The following is a 24429-nucleotide window of genomic DNA, read 5'->3' as shown; positions in this document are numbered from 1 at the left end:
GACAAAACTCCACATATATATATATAGTGAAATTCTGTAAAAATATTCAATAAGAATGCAAAACCAGAGAGATCCAAATACCTAAACATCGACATACTGTTTGCAACAAAAAGAATTCCATCGTAGGTATACTAGCCGGCAAATAAAGTGGACGATAATAATGGAAAAAGATTTAAAAAATCTGAAATAGATGAAAACACGAAATATTAGTAATAACTATGTATATATGGCATATGCGAAGCGGTCAGACGCCAATGAATAAAAAACGTGAAGTTGACACGGTGAGCTTCCTGCTTAGAGGACTAAAAAAGAACGAGGTCGAATAAAACTCATTTTCATATCCATACGAAATCTATTTTTCATGCACCACAGTAATTATTTATTTTTATACCTCAAGCATAATTAATTAGAAAAACAGTAAAGATCGTTTAATGCTGAAACCAAAGAAATTGTAATAAACGAATGAAAATGCCATGTCAAACCAGGATTGTGAGAGACGTATAGTCTTAATACAATGAAAATAAATAATAATAGTATGAAATAATATTAATAAATACAGTATTTGTGAGAGACTTTTAGAAAATGAAATACTACCTGTTAAAAGTACAAAACAAAGAGAAGATAACACTTGGTGTATTTATTTGTAATAAATTGTCGAAATTACTTATGGTCATCACTGATAAATCAATTCCCTCAACGTTGAACATTTCAAGTGAAAATTTCCAAACACGAAAATCACGTAGGAGTCGAATCTAACTCCAAATCTTATCTCTAAATTCTAACGAGCATCTAACTCCTCAAATTACAGTTGCCTGTTTATTAGCCTCTGGCGATAGCCTAGTCTCCCGGAACCCTAATCAAACTATCCCAGATTATTCCACAATCAAACGCTGTAACTACGATCTCCTCCTGCAAAAAGAAGGAGAAGCCCACTCTAGAATTCAAGGTCTCCAGATGCACGGCGAAATTGGATGCGACTTTCTATAAAATCTATTGTAAAAATATAGTTTTCTGTAAATAAAATACGGTGGAACCTAATTCGAAGTTACCTCGACGACAAGATGGAGGTAAGTGAAAGATCATTGCAATGCGGCAAGTCGTTCGGTTCGCTCGGAGATGAAAACGATCCGCGCAGGCCGAGCGGAAAATTGTGAAGCGGAACTTCGAAGTTCTAATCCTGGAATCGAGCTGCATGCATTGCCAAGCAACCTGCACGCCTAATTGTTCGAACTTCCCTAACTTCGCAAAGACGTTGCGTACCAGTCAGGCTGTATCCGAGCGTTTCGAGATTAGTCGACTCGGCGCGACTCAGATCGAGTAGCAAATATTTTACGGTGAAACGTATATTTTTCAGCGAACTGCCGATGATTCGCTCCTTCGTCAAACGTTTGGAATCACAAAAAATAATCGCAAACATTCAAACTACAAATCAATATAAAATTTCAATTTGCAAGTATATTTTCATTCATTTCTTAAAGCGAAGCTTTTCGTGTGACGTCTAATTTTGTCTGATACGAACGCTTCGTAATTTACAGGCAAGGATAAAAATAATCTATATAAAATAGAAACCTTTGCCTTCCGTATAATCTACGTGTACGTTAAAAAATAAGCGGGGCTATTCAAGTGAACATCATTGTACTTCCTATATCTATCGTGCCTATCTTATTTATTGTTAGACTAACTATTTAAAAATTCGAACTAACTTACGCTTTGAAAGTTGAAAAACGTCATTCGTTTATTTTCATTTCACGTTTCACCAAAATATTTCAAAAATTGCTTTACTATATCATTTAACATCTCAAAGAAATTCCAGCATTTTGGTTGAATTTCGACAGAGTTAGTCCATTTTAAAAAATAGATTTCTGCTTTCTTCCAGGCTCAATCTTCTCTCTCTCTCTCTCTCTCTCTCTTTCCTCCTATTTTTAAATTCCCTTAGCAACCAATCCTAATATAATACCAGACGAATATCGTAACGTATTCGCCGAAGAACAAATATAAATCGGAACTGGAGCCGCGTTCCCGTGTCCCGAACCAGCGAATTAAAAGATTGGGAGGAAACCAACTTGATACGTGCCGAACGTGGAAAATAAATCTAAGGCGAACGGTCGCTGATGCCCATTCCACAGACAGGCCACAGTAACGATTAACAACTGTGCCGTTTATATGGCGAGCTTGATTGCCCAACGGATTCCTCTCGTCGATCGATACTCGCCGGCTGCCGTTTTCCCACACTATTCCCGTTCCTCCAGAATGAATCTTAATGTGTTCGGCTCATCGATAAATCTACGCAAGCTCCTAACTCGTTGCTTTTTCATCGGGGGAACGATCTTCCGAGTTTCATTAGCAAATTATTTTCATCCACGTCTATATTTTCCTAACTTTCCCTTCTGACCGAAAGATGTTCAAATTGTACCTATGCACATTACCCTAACATCGAGGTACTTGAATCGAGAATGAAACTAATTTTCTACAAGAAATCAATTTGTTAATTCGCATCAGTTAAATTCAATTGAAGCTTTATCGTTATATTTACCTTTAGCGTTAACTAAAATATGCTTGAGATCGTTTAAATAAATATAATAAAGAAATATATATATATAAATATAAAGAAATATATATAAATATAAAGAAATATATATAAATATAGTAAAGAATGATACGAGTGTAGTATACAAGCTGTCCCATAATTATATTAACACCTGGAAAGGGGTGATTCCTAAGGTCATTTGAAGTAACTTTTTCCTTAGCGAAAATGCAATCGGCGGCTTGGTTTACGAGTTATTGGCGAAAAACAGTGACCAATGAGATACAAGCCCTGTTGGCGCAAGGTGGCCGAGCCAACGAGCGGTCGAAGTCCAGTAGCGCTGATTGGCTTGGCGGCCTAACGCTAGGCGAGCTCGCCTCTCATTGGCCACTGTTTTTCGTTAATAACTCGTAAACAAAGCCGCGGATTGCATTTTCGCTAAGGAAAAAGTTACTTCAAATGATCTCGGGAATCGCTCTTTTGCAAGTGTTAACATAATTATGTGACACCTTGTGTTATAGCAGTCCCGTTCATATGCATAGTGTAGAAAATAAATTAACGAATTCTCAGTTCGTTTCACAGATATTCTGACAGTATCTCTCTGTAGAAACCACGGAGTTCTATATTTATATATAAGATCACTTTTACGATATTTATAATTAAACAGATTAAGATCAGCTATGAACTAGCACAGCCACGTCCATCGGGCACGCGATAATTAAATTGCGTAGATTCTCAGTTTTAGTCTTCTCAGAGAAGGCAGAAAATAAGTAGCAGCATTTCGTTCGAACAAATCCAGCTAGATACACGTACACGCGTACGCGTATTTAACGCTCGGACTAAGACTAGATCCGCTCGTCCCATTTCGGATCTCCTTTTCTCTTCTGGTCTTTTTTTTATTGGACTTCAGCCGGTCGGTTCGGTCGGTCAAACTCTAATCACCAGAAAACGCTCTTACCGGTCGACCCTCGCGCAGAACCCATAAACCCGTTTCTCTTTCCATCGATCGCTGGCTCGGCCCTGGTAATTTTCGGAAACGGAACACCGCCACGATAAATCTCTACCACCGGCGGGCTTGGTTCCCGAAGTTCCTACCCTATCGGATCCAGTTGTACTTTCGATATCGTGCTCGTATTTTTCGATTTTTAGTTTCTCGAGCAAGCCCGGTCTAGCTCCTGATCGCAACTCAACCGATCGACCGGAATCCGCTTCCGGTGCCGCACTTGAGTAACTTGTTAATTTATTTAACTAATACGCGCCGTTTCCATTCCAACTCCAAGGCGTCGCTACAAATTGCTGGGCCATTATCCGAACTATTTTTACATTGCTGAATTTGCTCCTGCCCAATGAAGTTCTGAGAAAAGGACACCGAGAATAGCTGAGCTCAATCTCGTATGCATAAAATGAACGAAATTATCATCGAGTGCGAAAATAAATAACGAGTCTGGCATCTAAATCAAGGTTATTTATTTGTCTAAGCAAAAATTAAAAAAAAATAGTTTAGATTTATTATACTTCCTTGATTGGGGAATATTAGTTATGTAAGTTATGCAAGTCAAATATGGAAAATAGCAATGCATGTAAAGATGTGGAAGAATATATTTATAAATAATACAGGTAATATATATATTATCTGTATTATAATATATTATATCTATATTATAATCTGTATTATTATAAAGTATATCTAATATTATCTAATATATATTAATCTATATATTTAGTATATCTAATACTATATCTAATATTATTTAGTATATAATCTACATAGTACATATTATTTGTATATTATCTGTATTTTTATACATATTATAATATAGATATAATATATTATAATACAGATTATATATATATACTACTTGTATTATTTATAAATATATTCTTCCACACCTTTACATGCATTGCTATTTTTCATATTCGACTAACAGATAACGAATTAAACGTTGCTTTAACAATTGAAAATTAGAGCACGTAGGCAAATAGAATTGGGACAGCCTGTGGTCGGGCAAGTGAAATAAGTCAACGTGCATCCGGACAAGTAGAATTGGTCTGCGTGTAACCAGACGAGTAGAACTGGTCGATAGGCAATCGGAGAAGGAAAATTGGTCAACGTGTGGTCAGAGAAGTCGAATTGTCTAATCCTTAGTCAAACCATGAAAATTGAGCATGTGTAATGGAACAAGTAGAATCGATCGACGCTGCGCCAGACAAGTAGAATTAGCCAGTCCGTGACGAGTCAAGCAGAACAATTCCATGTGTAATCTTGTAAATAGAATTGGCTGACCAGTGAGCAGACGAGTGCAACAGTGTTCTGGCCTATAGTTAAACAATGAACCGACAGAGTGACAGGTAACAATATCGAAATGACGTTAAAAATAAAATACTCTGAAATTTAGCAAAATAATCGTCGGAAAGAAAATACATCCGAAGCACATTTGAAAGTACAGGTCAAGGGTAACGTTCATTTGCACCGATTTAACAAGCATAACTTCTGGATTCGCGTACCAGGTCGAGGAAAAAAAAACAATAGCGAAGTATTTAACGATAGTAGGGAACAAGCGTTCATTATTATTTTCCTGCACTCGAAGCGAACGTTCTCCTGGAACGTTTAACCGTCTCGGGGCGAAACGAGAGAAACTTCCCTCGAAAATAATTGTCGGAGGAAAATATTAAACGCGGCTAACACATCTGCGTTTCGCTAGCCGTAAATTATTATAAATTCGCGTACAATGCGCTGCGAGATGCTCGAGAAACGTGGCCGGAAAACGGCAACACCGTTGCAAAAAGCAAGTCGCGAGAAGGAAAATATCAGCGGCCCGAGGACGAGAAACGAGGGGAAAAAAGGGCGGTGGCTCGTGCTCGACGAACCGTGAAAACGGAAACGGAACTTCGTTAACGTCTTGTTCGAAGTCGTCCGTTGTTAACGAAGCCGTGTAACGCGACGCCCGACAGAAATCGCGAGCAACGCCAACGCGTTTTGATGATTTACAATCGCGAGCCGTCACTTCAGGTGGCAATAACGGCCGGCATATTGAAATATTGCTCGTTATCGGCGAGACAGTGCAATATCGCGGAACTATTACAGCCGACTCGTCATTAGTCGGCGATTCACGGGCCGATTTATTGGCACCGCCTACGTCGATTACAGTATTTTCTCCGACAGCCTTTGAATGTCTGCGATGGCTAAATCTGCTTCTATCTGCATACGGGAAAAGCTTCCGGCGAAGCGAACGAATGCTGGTGCTTCAACTATGGAAAAACACGGGGTAATAGAGAAAGAACGAAACGAGGAGAGAGATGGAAGAGGAAACAATGTAATGGAAATATTACAGAAACAAGATGGGAGCTAGCTTGAGGAGAGCCATCTCTCTCGGCAGATAAGTTACTCGCGTCTCGACATTATTTATAAATGAATCACCGGGCGGCGATGCATTCCTTCGGAAAATGATCTTTCCAGAGAGAGAGAGAGAGCCTTAAGGCAACCCATTCTGAGACGGTGCATTGCAAATTTCTGACTGCAGCTACTCGAGTCCGTGGATGTATTTCGTGTCAAGGGATATTCTCGACCGAGAAATTGAAAAAATCCGAGGAAACGTTGTTAGTACCTCCAACTCGGCTCGGCTTACCAGACTCGACGAGTTTCTTGATTCGGTTACTGATACCACGTCAGCGACACTTTCTTCTTATGAACACGTCGACCGAAAGGAACGAGTGAATGCCTTGCCTCGTGATATTTTTCTGTCGATGTCGCGCACAGTGGTCGGTTTCCATACAGAAAGCGGAAAAAAGTCAGTTTTTAGAAAATATCCCCACAATGCGTAATGTATTCACTAGTAGTCAATTAAACATATGGCTTATTATTTACTACGACCTTTTTTTACCATTCGTTCGCTTTGGACACGGCTGCATGGCTTCAAAGTAGCCCACCTACAAATCGCCCTAAATTTATATCATCGTTTATAATTGTTTTGTTCTTTGAAGATAAATCATGTTTACAGAATTTAATGTATTCGGTATGTACTTAAATCGTGTCACAGGATACTTTTTTTTATCTCTCACATTTTTTGAGTTGTGTCCAATCGAATACGTTGAGTTTTCATTTCATTTTTTAATTATGAGTTCGGTGTTCGCTTTGATCGCATTTTGAAGAGCGATGCTTTACATTAATAACAGAATAAAAATAGGCTGCTATTCGCTGATATTGGAGAAATCATCTAATAATAATGCAAAAATGGCACGTGCCACGAAGTCATTGTCTGGTAATCCCATCTAAAAAAAATTCAAGTCATTTAGTGCAGTTTTAAAAACATTATCGCATCCCAATAAGTGTGCCAATTCTTTTTTTACCCACTGTAAATATGGAAACGTGAAAACTATTTCAATATGCTGTCACATAATTTCCAACTCTTTTATTTCTGCTAAGCAATTCTGAGTTTATTATGCATTTATGACAAAAACGTGTAAATCAAATGCAAAACGGTATAAGCATTTAAACAAATTGAAAATATTATTTCACTGCCATTATTGGATCTTACAGTTAGTAAAAACCAATTGTTTTATTTTATACTTTTATACATATATTTTTTATATTTATTTTATACGTTCACTTAAATACCGATGAAAGTAAAATAAAATATTATTAAAATAATGTGTCAGCCATGAAAAACAACATTTTTAATATAAATTCTTTTCGTTACAAGATATTACCCACGAAAAGATTGTGTAGATATACTGATCTATATTGATATGCTTATCTATTTAACAGTTTATTCAAAATTTTTGTGCGATAAGATCGAAGTGAGTGTCGATGGTAAAACTCGGGTAACGTTCTCAGTTCAAGACAACGTCGAGCTAATTAAATCTGTACGGAGTTATGATTGGAATTGCTTCTACGATTAAACGGCGAGAGCTGTGTAAACTGTTAACGCAGTTCGATATGAAAGTTCAGATAATGCCAACGTTTGTTAACACGCCATTAATATTAATTAAAGGATTTACCATTAAGACGAAATATTCATGACAGGGTTAAATTCGTTTACTTTGTAAATGGGGCATACTCGGGTGAAAATAATGATTTTCGCGATTAGGATGCAAATTAATGGCTTCCCGGGGAAATCCTTGGCCAGGCGTTTTCCGATGTTTCCCAAATTGCGCGAAGCAACGCCGAATCGTACCGGCCTGTTACGGAACAGGAAGGATGCTTAAATAATTTCAAAGAACACTTTGAACGCTTTCAAAATCTGCCAGATCGTTCGTCGGGTTTGTTCTCGATTATTACCGTCTACATTTTCATATCGAATAGAGAGAATCGCTCTGCATTTAAAGCACTTGTAAATTTATCAAACGCTTACATTAACGAAGATTTACGACGCCCGTACATTATCTTGAACAGCAACGAATCTTTCGGTCGATGCAATAAATTTTTTCCTTATTACGACTTTCCTAAATAATGTATGAAACGCGAGGCTGCATAAAAATAGATAAAAGCCAAGTTACGACTACACCGAGAGAGGTGTTGGGCGAATTTAAATTTTCAGATATGCAAAAATTGAATCGCTCGCGCGCGCTGTATGGGTCAATGTGACTCGAAATGAAAATTTCCGTTGCCACTTTCCACGCTCTAAAAATTCATAAATGAATCTCACGTGTGTACATTATGCATGCTGTAACACGCTTCCTTAATTAAATTTTAACTGAAACATGTAAGCCAGAGAACATAAAAGCACAAATTACTCAAACAGCGCGCAGGACTCGAGGAAACGAAAATCAGAGGATATATCGTTTGCTCTGCCACTATTCGAGAAGAGAGACACCTAATAACGCTGATAAGTTGAAAAAAAAACCCGTTTCATAATTGAGACCCCCAAAATAAAAGATAAACTATGCGGATGGTTAATTGAACATTTGGGTCACAATGTGATAGCATTTGTTTTCATTACTATTAATTATTGACACAGCTACACGATTTCAAACAAGATCTCAAACAAGAATAACAGAAATATAAAATTATTATTTACAGTGTTGTTGCCTTGTTAATTTAGTTAACTAATTATGGGAATCAATGCGATGACCATGTATTTGAATTGTGTAAAATTTCATTTTGATAGTATTAACTTTTGTTGACTTTGATGTCGCTTAATATTCTCTATTTTCATTCTGAATTTTATCATATCTTTAATGAAATTCGCAAGCATCCCTTAAAAGTGTAAAATATAGAAAACGAAACAAAACTGGAAAACGGTAAGAAAACACTTCAAAATCGCTCTTCTCGAATGTCACTAATAGCATAAGTCGTATTTTATCAAGTTCTGCCGAATTATGTACCGCAAGTAGAAGAAAGCGTTAACATGCGAAAAGAATTAGCTACTATTAGCTGCTATTCGATTAGTTCGAGTGATTTCCAGAATTATTAACACCACTAGAGTGTTTATATCATTATACAGGGTGTTCCAAAATTATGGTATTTCTGGCAAATGAGAGGTTGCTGAGGTGATGTGAAACAACTTTTTCCTTAGCGAAAATGCAATCCGCGACTTAGTTTACGAGTTATTAACGAAAAACATTGACCAATGAGAGGCGAGCTCGACCGGCGCGTCGCGGCCCAGCCAACGAGCGGTCGGAGCCCTGTTCGGCTCATTGGCTCGGCCGCGTCGTGCCAGGAGAGCTCGCGCCTTATTGGTCGCTGTTTTTCGTCGATAACTCGTAAACGAAACCGCGGATCGCATTTTCGCTAAGAAAAAAGTTACTTCAAATGACCTCAGGAACCTCTTATTTCCCGGAAATACCATAATTTTGGGACACCCTATATATTGAACATTTGTACTTGCATGTGTAATATTTGTTTTTGTATATGTAATATACGTGTAGTATTTATATTTTATAATTAAATCGTTACTTATAGATGTTATTAAAAAATTAATTTAAATAAAATAAAAACCATCACTGTATCAAATCAAAAAATTAGGCACAGATATGCAATTGAAATCAGAAAATATTTGTTACAGCTTTTGGGCGCATTCTGTACTGTAGTGCGTCGCCATCAACGACTCAACAGCGAAATTGCGCTGTATTACGGCCGAAACCCACTAGCGCGACGCGAACATCCGAGCTTCGACGCGCAGCGACCACCGCCAAACGTGTAAAATCAACGCTCACTGGACCGGCGCACAATTGGGTGCTTATATGGGCGTTCGCGATAAAAATCGTAACTTCTAAACTAATCAATTTTCGACCAAAATGCCTTAATAATTTGTCGAAGGAAATACAAAAATGCATCGATTTGCATACAAAAAATTATATGATTTTCTAAAAAAAATTGTTGTCACCTTCATTTCTTATCGAATAAACACTTTTATGCAGAGTTTCATTAACACAATTTATTGTTAGTCGAATACCGAGTAACCTTTATCCGAAACATTTTTTCATTAATTTTGCCTTAGTGTCTGAAAATTCGTAGCGATCATTTCGCATATGTGAGCTACATATATGGGCATATACGACTACATATTTTGTTAAATAACTCTGAAGACCGGAACTTTTTGCAAGAAATGTTTATATAATATCAAAATATACTAACTGATGAATATGTCGTAATAGAAATCCCAGGATATCTTGAGCCGTTTTTTTTTAAAAAAAACCTTATCTGACGTTCAGGAGAATAAATCGAACTTAATTATTTCGTTTCGGGTCAATTATTATATTGCATATAAATATTATAAAATTTCTATAGATTAACTACAATCATACAACATTGTTTATCAGACAATGTGAACAAGCTGCGCGTTGTGATCTTCTATTATTTACTATTTCATCTTCTTAATATTCGTTCGCTTGAAATTAATCTCCTGCTCAATTTTTGGATCATTCTGTTTCTAAATATGATTATTCACGAGCGCAACGAAGATCGCTTCGCTGCATTCGCGTTGGCGAGCGTTGGCTCGTACAGAACCACGGATACATTTCTTCTCCCCGCGCTCCGCGCGTCGAAGCTCGGCTCTGAACGTCGCGCAAGAGCACATTTTAAATCCCATAAAAATGTCGACCGCTAACTACCGCGACTAGATGGATGAACTGAAAATGTCCGAACACAACCGTCCGGGATTCGAATCGTCCGATCCGATCGAATCCCGCGCCGCGTCCAAGATCACCCGGAACGTACAGCTGAAAAATGGTCGCGTCCACGATTCCTCGAATTGTTAACACGCTTCGAAATATTCGGGATGCCATAAATCCCGGCGACGTGATTAATCACGACGCACTCGTATACAGTCGCGACGGGGGGCATTCGAGTTTAATCGCTCGAATCGCAGTCGAAATCGTGGATCGTAGATAGGCGGGAGGCTGCACGGTCGGCGGCCAAGTTAAGTGAATCTAATTAATTTCCGATAAATTAAATAACTGCAAGTCCTGCGAAGCGTTCCAGCACGGAACGAAGTCTCGCGCATCGGTGGGTCCAGGTGATGGATGAGCTCGCTGGAATTTCCCTGCGTTCCTCGCGCGAGCTCTCCGTTTCCGTGCGGCCGTTTCTAATACCCGAAAGCTTATCCGCTCGAGGGCGGCCTTTTTCGCCGCGGGAATATAGATAAACAGCGCGGAGAAACGGATAAAACCGTCCCCCGCGTTATACCGTTGACCCGTATTTACTCGCTAATAAGTATCCGGATGTGCTCACGGACGACCGGGTACGAGCACACCCACGCTCGCGCATACACGACCGGGCCTCTCCTCTCCTCTCCTCTCCTCTCTTCCCCTCTCCTCTCCTCTCTTCCCCTCTCCTCTCCTCTCCTCTCCTCTCCTCTCCTCTCCTCTCCTCTCCTCTCCTCTCCTCTCCTCCTTCTCCTCTCCTCTCCTCTCATCTCCTCTCCGCACCGCGCCGCACCGCACCGCACCGTACCGCAGCGCACCGCTGGTCCGCGCGCGATCCCTCCGCTTCTCCGTGTCAATTTTCCCCGCGCAAACCCTCGGAACGAGGGTGCGCACGTATAATGTACACGGAGCCGGGCGGAACGCGCGACAGAGCGAGCGCGTGGCAGTTACGAGCGCCTCCGTTCCACTTGCAGCGATAGAAATTATGCAAAGCAGAGCTGTGCGGGACAAGAGAATAGGGCGGTGGCGCGGGGGCTGCCTTGGAAACAGGTGAAAAAGAAGAAAAATCCCGGGAGGAATGGAGAAACAGCCAGACGCGGCAGGATGCCCGGTGATATCTACTGGTTGCATCAAAACTGCGACCCGCTCTTATACGGAACTAACTCCGTTAATAAAATTCAACGAAAGTTTCCGGTTAGCGCCGCTCGATTAACGCCGTGGGCGCCGCGCGATCTTCCGAAACGGCGCAATCCTGATCGAAACCTTAAAAGCTTCCTTCGATTTAACGAGAAAGAAGTATTTCCGGGTTTCTGGCGTTGTTGATCGCGAATCCGAACTTAAAATGTTTGAAAAACAAAATTGCGAACTGGTGGGTGTGATGGATATATTTGTATAACAAGAAATTGTTTATTAATCCTGATCGAAACCTTAAAAACTTCCTTCGATTCAACGAGAAAGAAGTATTTCCGGGTTTCTGGCGTCGTTGATCGCGAATCCGAACTTAAAATGTTTGAAAAACAAAATTGTGAACTGGTGGGTATGATGGATATATTTGTATAACAAGAAAGTGTTTATTAATCCTGATCGAAACCTTAAAAACTTCCTTCGATTTAACGAGAAAGAAGTATTTCCGGGTTTCTGGCGTCGTTGATCGCGAATCCGAACTTAAAATGTTTGAAAAACAAAATTACGAACTGGTGGGTGTGATGGATATATTTGTATAACAAGAAATTGTTTATTAATCCTGATCGAAACCTTAAAAACTTCCTTCGATTTAACGAGAAAGAAGTATTTCCGGGTTTCTGGCGTCGTTGATCGCGAATCCGAACTTAAAATGTTTGAAAAACAGAATTACGAACTGGTGGGTGTGATGGATATATTTGTATAACAAGAAATTGTTTATTAATCCTGATCGAAACCTTAAAAACTTCCTTCGATTTAACGAGAAAGAAGTATTTCCGGGTTTCTGGCGTCGTTGATCGCGAATCCGAACTTAAAATGTTTGAAAAACAAAATTGCGAACTGGTGAGTATGATGGATATATTTGTATAACAAGAAATTGTTTATTAATCCTGATCGAAACCTTAAAAGCTTCCTTCGATTTAACGAGAAAGAAGTATTTCCGGGTTTCTGGCGTCGTTGATCGCGAATCCGAACTTAAAATGTTTGAAAAACAGAATTACGGACTGGTGGGTATGGTGGATGCTTTTGTATAACAAGAAATTCTTTATTTCTCTAGAAAAGAAGTCGTACAGCATTGTACTCGGGTCGTTGATTGTCGTTTAAAATCTATTTTTCTGAGATTCGAAATGTTCGACAATTTAAACATATAAAAAGGCTGGAATTTTTGAACATTCGTAAACGGAAGTTTATTATATAAAAATCAATCATTTGTTTATTCAGTGATAGGTACTGGTAATATGAGAGTTGTATCAGCCCTAAAGCTCGCGAGGATCGCTCTTTTTCATTGAGATATGGATTCTTTTGTCCACGTGTACAGTAGATACGGCTATCTTAATAAAAAAAGAAAAAGTGAAATTAGCTCAAACGTGTATCTCTACTAGATTATAATATAATATATTGTATATATATGTATATGTATGTATATGTATATATGTATAGATGATAATACATTATATTATTTTAATCACTTGAAAATCAGTGATATTTTCTACGACTGAGCAACGAAATGTGAAATAATCTCTATATTACTTCACGTTTATAAACGTGAAGTAATTTATTATTTATTTTACATTTTATATCCGAATCTTCTAAGATATTATATAAATTAATTACTTGGAAAAAATAGTTCAATGTCAACGGCACCGGACACAAAAATAACGTCAATGTCAAAATTTAGTCTCAGCTGATTTATGGCCATTCAAAGAACTGGAGTACTGTAAAAGTTAGAGATAAAGAAACCAAGTGGTATAACTCAATGATACGATCGTTGGATGTTACACAGTATCGCTCGGTTTTATCAGTTTATTACATAATCTAGACCATGTCAAATAAAGAATACAGTAAATTCTCCCTAATTGACGCTCAGATTGTACACATAAATGGACAATTTGGGAAGAGATGATACGATTATTCGAGCCTCGCGTCTCGTTTTTATAGTTGTTGACAATAGGTAACTATGAAAACGAGCCTCGAGGCTCGAGTAATCGTATCTCCTTTTCCCAAATTCTCCCAAGCCCTGAATTTGATTATGTAAATTATAGTAGTTCGATATAATCGATCCAAAAATGAAATCGTTCGAGAAACGGATTAGTCGAAGAACTTTTCACTGAACTGTGTTGCTTATGTTATATTGCGCACACTTACGTTTATTAGTTGTCATGAATTAGATATCGTCGTTTGTCTACGACGAATCCTACTACCGAATCCACGTCGAATTGCGAAGATGCATGATCACAGAAAGTCGCAGACGTTCCAAGTCACGCGGGAATCCGATTAAAGCATGCCGTTAGTAGCTTGGTTTCCGGAAAACCGTAACGAAGGCGACGTCGTTGTACGGACACACTTTTCAATTACTGGCTCGCACCGTGGAATCGCGTTTCTAAAGTGGTCACATTACACGAAAGCTGTTTCCAATATTGCATTACCTGCTGTTCCCCTCCCTCCCTCCCTCTCTCTCTCTCTCTCTCTCTCTCTCTCTCTCCCCCTCTCTCTCCCTCTCTCCCTCTCTCTCTCTCTCTCTCTCTCTCTCTCTCTCTCTCTCTCTCTGTGTGTGTATGTGTGTATGCGTGTGTGTGTGTCGCGAAACATGCGAATTCGATGGAAATCTGGCAAACAATAGGGCAGTTCGATAAGCGAAGACGGGAACGCCGAGCAACGTTGATCGAATATTCAAATATACGAAATAATCGGATATTCGAAAGATAAAATTGAAACGCACCGGTAACAAAAAACGGAAACTACACCTGCGATAATCGAATGCTGTTTCTCTATCCGTGTGGCTTGTGTAACATTCGCTGGATTCGATCTAATCGAGTTTAGCCCTCAAGTACCATTGGCCTCTATTGACAAACGAAACAACGCGAGAGGCAAGGTGAATCGGTCACCCGCTATACCTAATCACGTCTTCTGTCCAGCGCTTAACTTAGCCTGACTTAGTCAATGGTTACTCAGAATCTGAAAAGTGAAAGGAATTCGGATGGCGACCGATTCCCCTTGCCCCTCGCGTTGCTTAATTTGTTGGTAGAGCCCATACTTTCGGCTCCCAATACAGTAATTTCTCTCAGAAATGTTCGGAGGTCGGAATTGAAACCGGCAGATTTATAAATAAAACGCAAACTGCTTCTTCATTTATCAAAAATGTTATCGACCTTCTCGAAATATTGGGTAGTTCGGTACGTTTTTTCGTTCGTTCAGGAGAAAATGAACCGACTTTTTAACGTTCAGAGTAATAAGAACTTTTTGAAAATTTTCAGGTAACTTTGAAATCTTATGCTCGCAGAAGTCCTGTTTTTTATTTGCAAAATAATGAATTAAATGCTTTTTCAATACCCTTGCATAACAAAATTTTTTATAAACACGAATCAACTTTCTTAACAACCGAATAATTCCCGTCCGAGGCAATACTCGTACTTTAAAACGTTATTCACACGCTGAAGAAGATACACCAGTCTGCAACTCCTACTGCGAATTTTCTTCGATGACTTCGATCCACTGAAAACGTCATCCCTGAAGCGGTAATTTCAATTTACCAAAGTCTCCCGGTGTCATCGTATCCGGTGAATGCGATGCTTGATTAATCTCTTGCACTATAACAACGAATCAGACTCGCGACAAAGATTTCATACGTAAGTTGCTAAATATGAATGTTATTCGTTTCTTCCAATTCGAAACAAAATTAGATTCTTTCGTTATCAAAATCTAGGAATGGGAGTACAGTAATTTCTCCCAGAATTGTTTGGAGTCGGAATCGAAACACGCAAATCTGAGAATACCAAGTCGCGCTAAGACACGATTCATCGAGCCTCGCGGCTCGTTTTTATGGAAACTCGGGGCAGTCGGCAAAAAGAGGCAGCGGCCAGCACGCCGGTATACATTGACATGAATACATAGTAATGCTGGAATAAAAACGACGACTTAACTTTTTTGTATTTAATTTTTTGCCACAATTCGAAGGCAATTCGGAGGCCACGTGATACGATTCGAAGGCAATTCGGAGGCCACATGCCCCGATTCGATGGTCATAAACCTAGTTTCTACCACGTACCTTGTAACTACGCGTTTTTTTTACCTGACTCACACTCAAACAGGCCATTTTGTACTGTCTTCCGTATGCCGCATCACACGATTCACCGACTCCGTTAAACCTTAGCATTGGCGTAGCAATAAATTACATAGGCGTAGGACCATGCACAGGGAAATTCACAGCAATCCGAAATTTGACATTTCCAGGAAAAATTACTATAAATTGCGATTAACCAAGGTCTGATTATCCGTGGTCTTCGCCATCTAAAGCTTGGTTAGCCGGAGTAAAAGTTCTGCAGGATTCAATTTATTTATCTCCTTTTGCATCAGCCAGAGCACTGTTTTTAAATACACGCTTGCGTGTCCTTATGGATAAATGTGACTAATATTTATTTTATTTATACGGCAAATACAAGGAAGCACGGAATCACAAGTTTCAGTTGTCGTTTGTTCAATGAATTGAGTTAGAAAAGCGAATTGTGAAAGGAAAAGAAGGTTTATCCAAAAATGATAAACATGTATTTCAATAGTCATCATTAGATGCAGACATTATCGTTGTTATTCAAAATGATTTGGATGATGAAGAAACGATAGAGAATACAAAGTTAAATCATCAAAAAGATGGTCCCATTTTATTTTTCTTCAATATTTAGAGCGATACACTAGAAGAAGCACTATTGGTCATAAAACGCAGGGACAATGCAATTATTGCTGCGAAATTAACAAAATGGACAAGCATGAACGTATACGTTCTGTAAAAAAATTATGTTAAAAAATTATTTCTCACTAAATAAAATGTCTACCGAATATGTGAATTACGTTTTCAATTTTTCCGCGTCTAATCTCAATTTATCGGATCTCCTCCGGTTCAATGAAAACTGTTAATCGAGATCCAACTGTACCGAAATTATTACAACCGCAAACGCGCCAGACTCGATGGAGCAAGTTCGACGTGGCAAAGAAAGCAAGTCGGTTGCTATCTTTAGCCATGTTATGTCTAGACGGCACTCATTGTTGGTAGCTCATTAAGATGATCAGAAGGTGGCGCGTTCTATTTTCATCAGACATCGAAGGTCAAGCACCATCGGTTAAAGTGGCCGCTTTGTTCATTTGTTCTGCACCACTGCAACGAAACCGTCGGTACTAACGATCACGTTCGTTCGCCACTGCCAGCTTTCCGTTTCTTCCATTCGATGAAACGGCTCGTATCCACTCGCTCCGAACCACCCACAATTCTCCCAGCCAATAAAACTTCGAAAAATTAATAACTTCTTTGGGGGAGAGACAATGTATTCTGGTCGCGTCGCACGCGAGAAAAATGAAGCCTGTTCTCCTCCAGAGGTCTCAATCATTCTTCCCAACGAAAAATCGTACCGTGAATTCAAATGAGAGAACTGTCTGCAAAAATGAATCTTATCGACGCGATATTATCTCGTCTATTTATAAAACTCTTTTATTCCGTATCTTTCTTGCGCTAAACGGTAAATGCGTGCCTTAGCGAAGTTATTTTTGTCACATTTGCTGTAAAGAGGTATGGATGACGACTGAATCCTTAACAAAGATGAACACACTTTAAAGTCGATTAAAACGTACAGATAAGATTAAAAGGTATATTAAAAGATTTCGTAACCGAACTTATCGAACTTATTTTGTGTGTACATATTATTTCTTGTATTGCATCCTATATTTTATTTTCACTAAAACCATCACGTTTTCAAGTGGCACATTTGAACGGAAAATTAACAAAATAAAATAAAACAAAAAAGGATGTTCAAAAGTTACTAGAATTATAGTGAAGGCTTAAAAGCCATGTCCTGTCCATAACGATTCGTTGCATCGGTACGAAGGTTTAGCGTTCAATAGTATTGTTTCAAAAATAATAACAATAGTAGATGTAAATTCCTCGTCCCCGGTTCCGTTCGATAAGACACGTTGATTTTATGAAAGCAATTGCATTGATTTCATAGGACACGTTATATTATTTTTATCCTACGTAACGAATTCAACGACGATTCGCCGACAAAGCGAAGCGACCACACTTCTTCCTTCCTTTCCTCTTTCTCGTGGAATTTTTTTCAGTACCGTTTTTCCGACCGCCGTGAAAACGCCGCCTCTTATATATCGTTGATCGTTGCCGCGCGCGGCGAACGGAAACGCGGGGCGACGAATGAACGAGTTTATATTAAATTCAGAATTCGCTGCGAGAGACTTCGGGCGTTCCCCGCTGCCGCGCGTCTAGTCGAGCTTATTACGGAAACTAAATCTGCCGCTCATGGCTATAAAGTATACACGGCACGCCCATCAGCCACCATCAACGGCGACGCTGCAACTCGCCGAATAGCAGAAAATTTCTGACGACGGTATATAGCACTCGACTCGGAACGCGGCGCGGCCGCTGTTCCCTCATCCCCCTTTCACTCCATGTAAATTACTCTCCGCTGCGACGAAACTTCCACTTAAATCAACGTGATGAACCGTTACTATTTTTTCTGTTCTCCCCTTGTTGATCCGCGCGGGATTACGACGAATAATTCCGCACCGATACGAATTACAATCGTCGGTCTGTCTCTCTATTCGACGTTTCGTAGACCGACGTTATCGATTTAGGGTCGATGCACATCTGCGTGCCAGGCTCGAGTCGTGCTAGCAGCGTGCACGATCGAGAGAATTCACGTTAGACGTGCGAGCATGGTGCCAGACAAATGAAGAACAGATAATAACGCAATGTGTAACTTCTTTATTTTTCACTGTTCTTTAATGGGACATTTTCCAATGCAATCGTGAGCTATTTCTGATTAACCCTTTCGCTACGGGCGGGTTCTCCACCGCGGTACTTCCGCTGAACGGAGCGCCGCGACATCACTGCACGCTACGCGACGCCGATCGTCAGCGGGAGTACCGCGGCGGAGAACCCAAGCTGCTTGAATGTTTTCGTACGAAAAAATTTCTCTCCAAAGGGTATTTATAAATAAAGGGTATTCCAGGGTATTTATAACGTCTTAGCATGCGCTCTTTAATTTACAGTATGAGAGGAAATAACATTATGCAATATAATGCATCTTATGGAAGGCCACTATAGTGGCCCATAGTACCTCAGTGGCATCTTATGAAAGGCCACTATAGTGGCCCGTAGTACCTCAGTGGCATCATACGAAAGGCCACTATAGTGGCCCGTAGTACCTCAGTGACATCTTATGGAGGGCCACTATAGTGGCCCGTAGTAGCGAAAGGGTTAAATTGAGACCAAACACGATAAGGTTATATTGATTTGTATTAAAAATATAAATATGCTTTTCATATTGATATTTAACTGAAATATTTTAGGAAATTAGTGAAACATCATCCTAGACAAAATTTTTATTTTTGTAGTTTTTAAACCCTCCGTATCGAAATGATTGTCTGATTTATAAATTTGCAACAAAATACCATGCGCCGTTTAATTATATAAACATAAAAATGACCTTTTTTATATAAAAATATATACTTATTATACTCGTATAGCTGTATCAGGTATATCGCGTAATCTGCTGGAAGGACGACAAGATACAGTACCGGACAAAATTGAGTGGACGCTCTTCAAAACACAATATCTTTTTTTAGAACTGACTAAAGGACTAGAACTTTTCGAAATAACTACTACTAGTCTACTATACAATGACTGTAACGCTTTCTTTTTAATTTTGCTATTACTTGAAATGACAACAAAAAGTAAAAAGCTCCTGCTTGGAATGTTTGAACAAATTCATGACAAACAACAGCACTGAACGGGAAAATTTTGAAATGCTGCTGAATCAATATTGTTGCGTGTGTACGGCCGCGTAATTGCCGCGGCATAATTAATTGTGAAACCGAACTATAAATACAATTATAATCTTTATTACTGACGAGGGACTCGTGTCACGACCCCTCTTTCTCTCTTTAGAGACCGTCAACCGACTCTCTCGCGTTCCTGTTACAGCGTCATTTTGGTAACGACGCTGAAATCAATATCATTTTATATATCATTATACATTGATATTCAAGTGATATCGATAGTCATCAATAGTTCTGAGCCGCACTCGTAACAATATCTACACTCGATACTTTCGAATCTATCGACTTGCCGTATCGCTAGAGTGCTAAAATAATTGCTATTTCGCGCGAAATTGATTTGGACACGCCGAAAAATGGATTTTTATTCTTTTCTGCTATGGCACGCCGAACTGAAAATCTGGAAAAACGATCACTATTGTTAGCATAAAAATATGGTAGACATGAGATTTCTACATCCATAAGAAATCCGCATTTTTTAAGTTCTTCAATTTTTTACAAATACTTACAAAAATCGACAAAAATTCTCAAACGTGCACCTCGACAGCCGTGATATGGCACGTGTTTTTTTCAGAATTTAGCATGCATTTAAATAGGGAAAATCGATCGAAAACCCTACAACTGCCGCTGGAGAGTTAGCCCTTTGCACTCGAAGCCGAATTAACGCAAAATTTGAAACAGTTTCTCCGGCCCACGGTTTTTCCATTTTATACGACTTAGTGCATTTTATGCATATGAAATTGATATTGTGACCCAAGCAACGCTTTCAACAGCTCTTTAAATATAAGCAAATTCGACTAATAAAATTATTTTGAGACGTGACATAACAAAATTAAAATGCATAAAATTTTGCACAAAGTGTTTTCTTTTTGTGATCTATCGAATGGTATATCGGCTGTTTTAATCAGCCGAAGGGCAGTTTTTACCCTCTTAACCGGTTTATATTCTTTGAAAAAATGTTAGCACCAGCGAAAGGAACAGAATCTCGGAAAACAATGAAAGTCGCGCACACGCCCGCTATTCCCTGGGCGTGTACACCGTAAGAAAGAAACTTCATAGTTTCTCGCGGCGCGCAGACTGTTATCGGTTCGAATTTACTCGACGTTATCGTTCGCGCGGCCATGCCAAGAGGGAAGACAGGAGTTTCGCTCGCGGAAGACAATGCAATTAACCGATAGCGTTTTATTCCTCGGAGCTCAGCTACCGTAACTCCCGCGAACGAATTAAAGCAAACGGTTAGTAGTGTCGTTTCCAAGTTTTCTGAAAATGTAATTGCACTTTTCTCCAGGAACTCCTTAAAGTAGCACCGGTATTTGTGCCATCGCCCCGTTTCCCTTCGGCACGCCCGCGCCAAAGGGTAACAGTAACAGTGTTGCACAAAACTACGCGAACAGCGGCAGCAACGTGATCAAGGAATGAGGCGACGCCGCTATCAACGCCTCCACAAAATCGCTTTACCGTTCCTGACTTCTCCGATATTTCAATTTCAGATCGCCGTCATATCTATCGTCGAAGCGAACAACAGAGTGCTTATGCAAGTTTCGAGGTTGTTGGATCGGCAGTCGATGTGTTAAGAAGTTCAATCTTTTCGACAGATCGTAATTTTGTGTACAGTAATCACGTCCTAATTGACGCACAGAAATGAACAATTTTGGAAGAGGAGATGCGATTATTCGAGCCTTGCGGCTCGTTTTTACAGCGAGACTCGAATAATCGCAACTCCTCTTCCCAAATTGTCCATTTTTGTTTAAAATGATAATTTGTTGACATTTGAAGTGATGTATTGTGGGCAAAATCTGTCGATTTAAGTATTCTACTGGCTTTAAAGTTGATTACGTTTCAAATACTTTGGAACAGTTTTTTCATCAATTCGATGTTTCTAGAAATTATATTTAAGACCAATCCAATTCACTATTTCAAGCCTTCCAGCAATCTTCAGTCAATCCCCCACACTTGTCAGACGTAGAACAAAATCAATATGTCACGTTTAAATTTCTGCGAGCCAAAAAATCACCAATCTTCATGCTCGAAATTTTGTTTCCCAGATGCTGCGATCTTCAGGGTTTTAGCAATATGTATAATAAATTCTATCTAATTGACGCTCATATTGTGCACAAAAATGAACGATGTGGAAACAGGAGACACGATTATTCGAGCCTTGCATCTCGTTTCTATATTTGTTGACAATTTATTAACTATAAAAACGAGCCGCAAGGCTAAGTTGTCCATTTTTGTGTACAATCTGAGCGTAAATTAGGGAGAATTTACTCTATATGTAGATAAACGTACTTCGATAAGAAGCTGAAACTTCCTTAAACATATGTATATCTCTACTGGATATATAGTAGAAGTGATAATAATTTACAAACAATTAATTTCGTCATTCGAAAATCACTGATGTTTTCTATGTACGACTGAGCAATGAAATCTGTAACTGTTGCGCGGCACTGACAAGAATATAAAGCTCAGCACTATTTACTGACGCCTTCTTATCACAGCTTCGAATGGTACATTAACATAACTCTTAGTAATTCTAATGTTAAAGCACACAATTCTTGACACCATCAAAAATGCAATTAGATCTCGTAAAATGAGTCTTTAACGTGTTCTGTTTCGTCGAGTTCCGTGATTCATCCATGCTTTCACGCTCAGTAAACGGATTGAAATCAACCAATGTGGCCCACTACACACGAATTTTGATGTTCGTATACCAAAATATTACACGAATTCATAAAGTAGGCTAGGCAGATCGTCGTAAACAAATACTCGACGTTCGTAGAATACTAGAAACACAAAAAGGATGTGCCCTGCTTAAATTTCGCAATCCTATATTTGGGCTCAGGAGAGCCAAACATGAAACTGTAAATTTCAAAACGAAACCAGATAAATAATTAACAGTTACGCAATGTGTGTATAACTAAAATTAAAATTCATCGTTTCAAATTTACGACCGCTACTGCATATATATAGTTATACGGAATCGCTTCAGCGTCCCTGACTCGTCCAATATTTCAATTTCAGATCGCTGCCACAGAATCGCCATGTCCATCGTTAAAATGACCGCAGACTACGTATCATAGCTCGCGGTTATCGCCGATTTCTGCGATAGAAATAACCCGTCGATCCCCCTCGATATCACCGGTCGGCCGCAACCGTTGTTTCCCGAAAAAAAGAGAGAACAATGAACATGAATAGTAACGAGGAGATAGTCGCGACGACGACACCGCGGATTACAGAGACATTAGAAGTGTTACGTTCGGATCCGTTCGAATTTCACGATCAAAGGTGTAAATAGTTTTTAGTTTCAACGACGAAGAGAAACAACCAGAGGGCACAATATACATCGATCAAGTTTTCAATGGCTGGACTGAGAGTAGCCGGTATTTCCAACGCGACCCGACAATCCTGGAAACTTTTTAACGGCGGATCCCATCGAACCCGATGACTTCCGCTTTTCCAATCTTTCCCCGAAGTATCGTGTGACCGAAACAATAACCGAATTCGATTGGTTTACATGCAAGCAACCGTTCGAAATAGCGGTGAATTCTGGAATGATGCTCGACCAATGGTTACTGCGGTGGTGATCGCGATTTCGAGAGGGATCGCCGTGACACGACGAGGAACGATTTGTGCGGCCTGTTAAGGAATTTTCCCGTTTCGGTGGTTTCTCACGGGATTGAATTCTTTTTCTTATTACTTATAGTTTTATATTTCGAACGTTGGATCTATCGAAAGCGTCAACACTGGTCGTTTCCAAATTTCTCGTTTCGCAATTGTCCAAATAGTTAGAAGTATTAAAGTATCATATATTATTTATATATGATATTATAATACATTTTTACTTATATAATATGATAATTAAAACAATTTATATAATCATATTATATTATATTTATTATATTTATATATTATATATGTAATACTCCACGTCCAAATAATTAGAAATATTAAAGTATCATATATTATTTATATATTATATATATTATCTTTATACGTTATATTATAATATATTTATTTATATAATATGAGATAATAAAAAAATTTATATAATCATATTATATTATATTTATTATATTGTATATATTATATTAATATATTATATATGTAATACTTTAATATCTCTAATTATTTCAACAGACGTCTCATTATAGCCTGAATTACTACCTGGTATGGACCAGAAGTCGTTATCTGCAAGCTTCGATCGAAATTTTGTCCTTTAACCCTGACGTTTTGAAGGCTGTTATAGCTTGATCCATCCTAATCCTTACCTATTGATTGTTTTAAACTTACGTATTTTTAAGCTCACTTCTTCAAAATCAATATTTATCTCCTTGCTGGATCTAATAAAGAAACAGCTAATAGTTCGTACAGGATGCTAGAAAATCGAGGTGCTGATACATTGCGAGACATTTGCAAACATAGAGTTACTTTAACTTCATTCGAATGTATGGATTTTGTAGCCTTGACATAAAAGTAAATGTTTAGTAAATCCTTTATCAGATTGTTTCATTCAATTGATTATAGCGTAGAATGATTTATTAATAGTTTATTACTGGTCGCGTGTGAAGCTACCAGCAAGTATTTAATTGCCTCGCTATTTTATAATAGCAATCTTCTTTACACAATTTCACTTAGTTTTCTAACTCTTCAACTTCATTAAAATGTAAAATTCAAAGAACTAGAAAGATTCACAAGTGAAACACTTTATAAGCTGAGCAACACCGCGATATCATTTCAGGGTTAAATGAAATCTTCACGAGCACGGGTCAAAACGGACCCAAATTTCGTTATTCAAGCGTTCAACG

At 38.8% G+C, this 24429-nt stretch overlaps 1 protein-coding gene and 1 long non-coding RNA gene across 2 annotated transcripts in view; one reads left to right on the top strand and one right to left on the bottom strand.

Annotated features, from left to right (window-relative positions):
• The window catches only part of LOC143259987 (uncharacterized), a 51625-nt gene extending 41726 nt beyond the window's left edge, over positions 1 to 9899 (top strand). The window contains exon 2 of the long non-coding RNA XR_013034050.1: positions 9529 to 9899. This is a non-coding gene — a long non-coding RNA (uncharacterized LOC143259987). The remainder of the gene's footprint in view (positions 1 to 9528) is intronic.
• The window catches only part of nAChRalpha1 (nicotinic acetylcholine receptor alpha1), a 327417-nt gene that overhangs the window by 237499 nt on the left and 65489 nt on the right, over positions 1 to 24429 (bottom strand). The window lies entirely within an intron of this gene.

The sequence above is a fragment of the Megalopta genalis genome, chromosome 8, assembly GCF_051020955.1.
Source record: "Megalopta genalis isolate 19385.01 chromosome 8, iyMegGena1_principal, whole genome shotgun sequence".
Taxonomy (NCBI): domain Eukaryota; kingdom Metazoa; phylum Arthropoda; class Insecta; order Hymenoptera; family Halictidae; genus Megalopta; species Megalopta genalis.
Note: the sequence above shows the minus strand (reverse complement) of the source record. Positions and strands in the feature narration are given on the sequence as shown.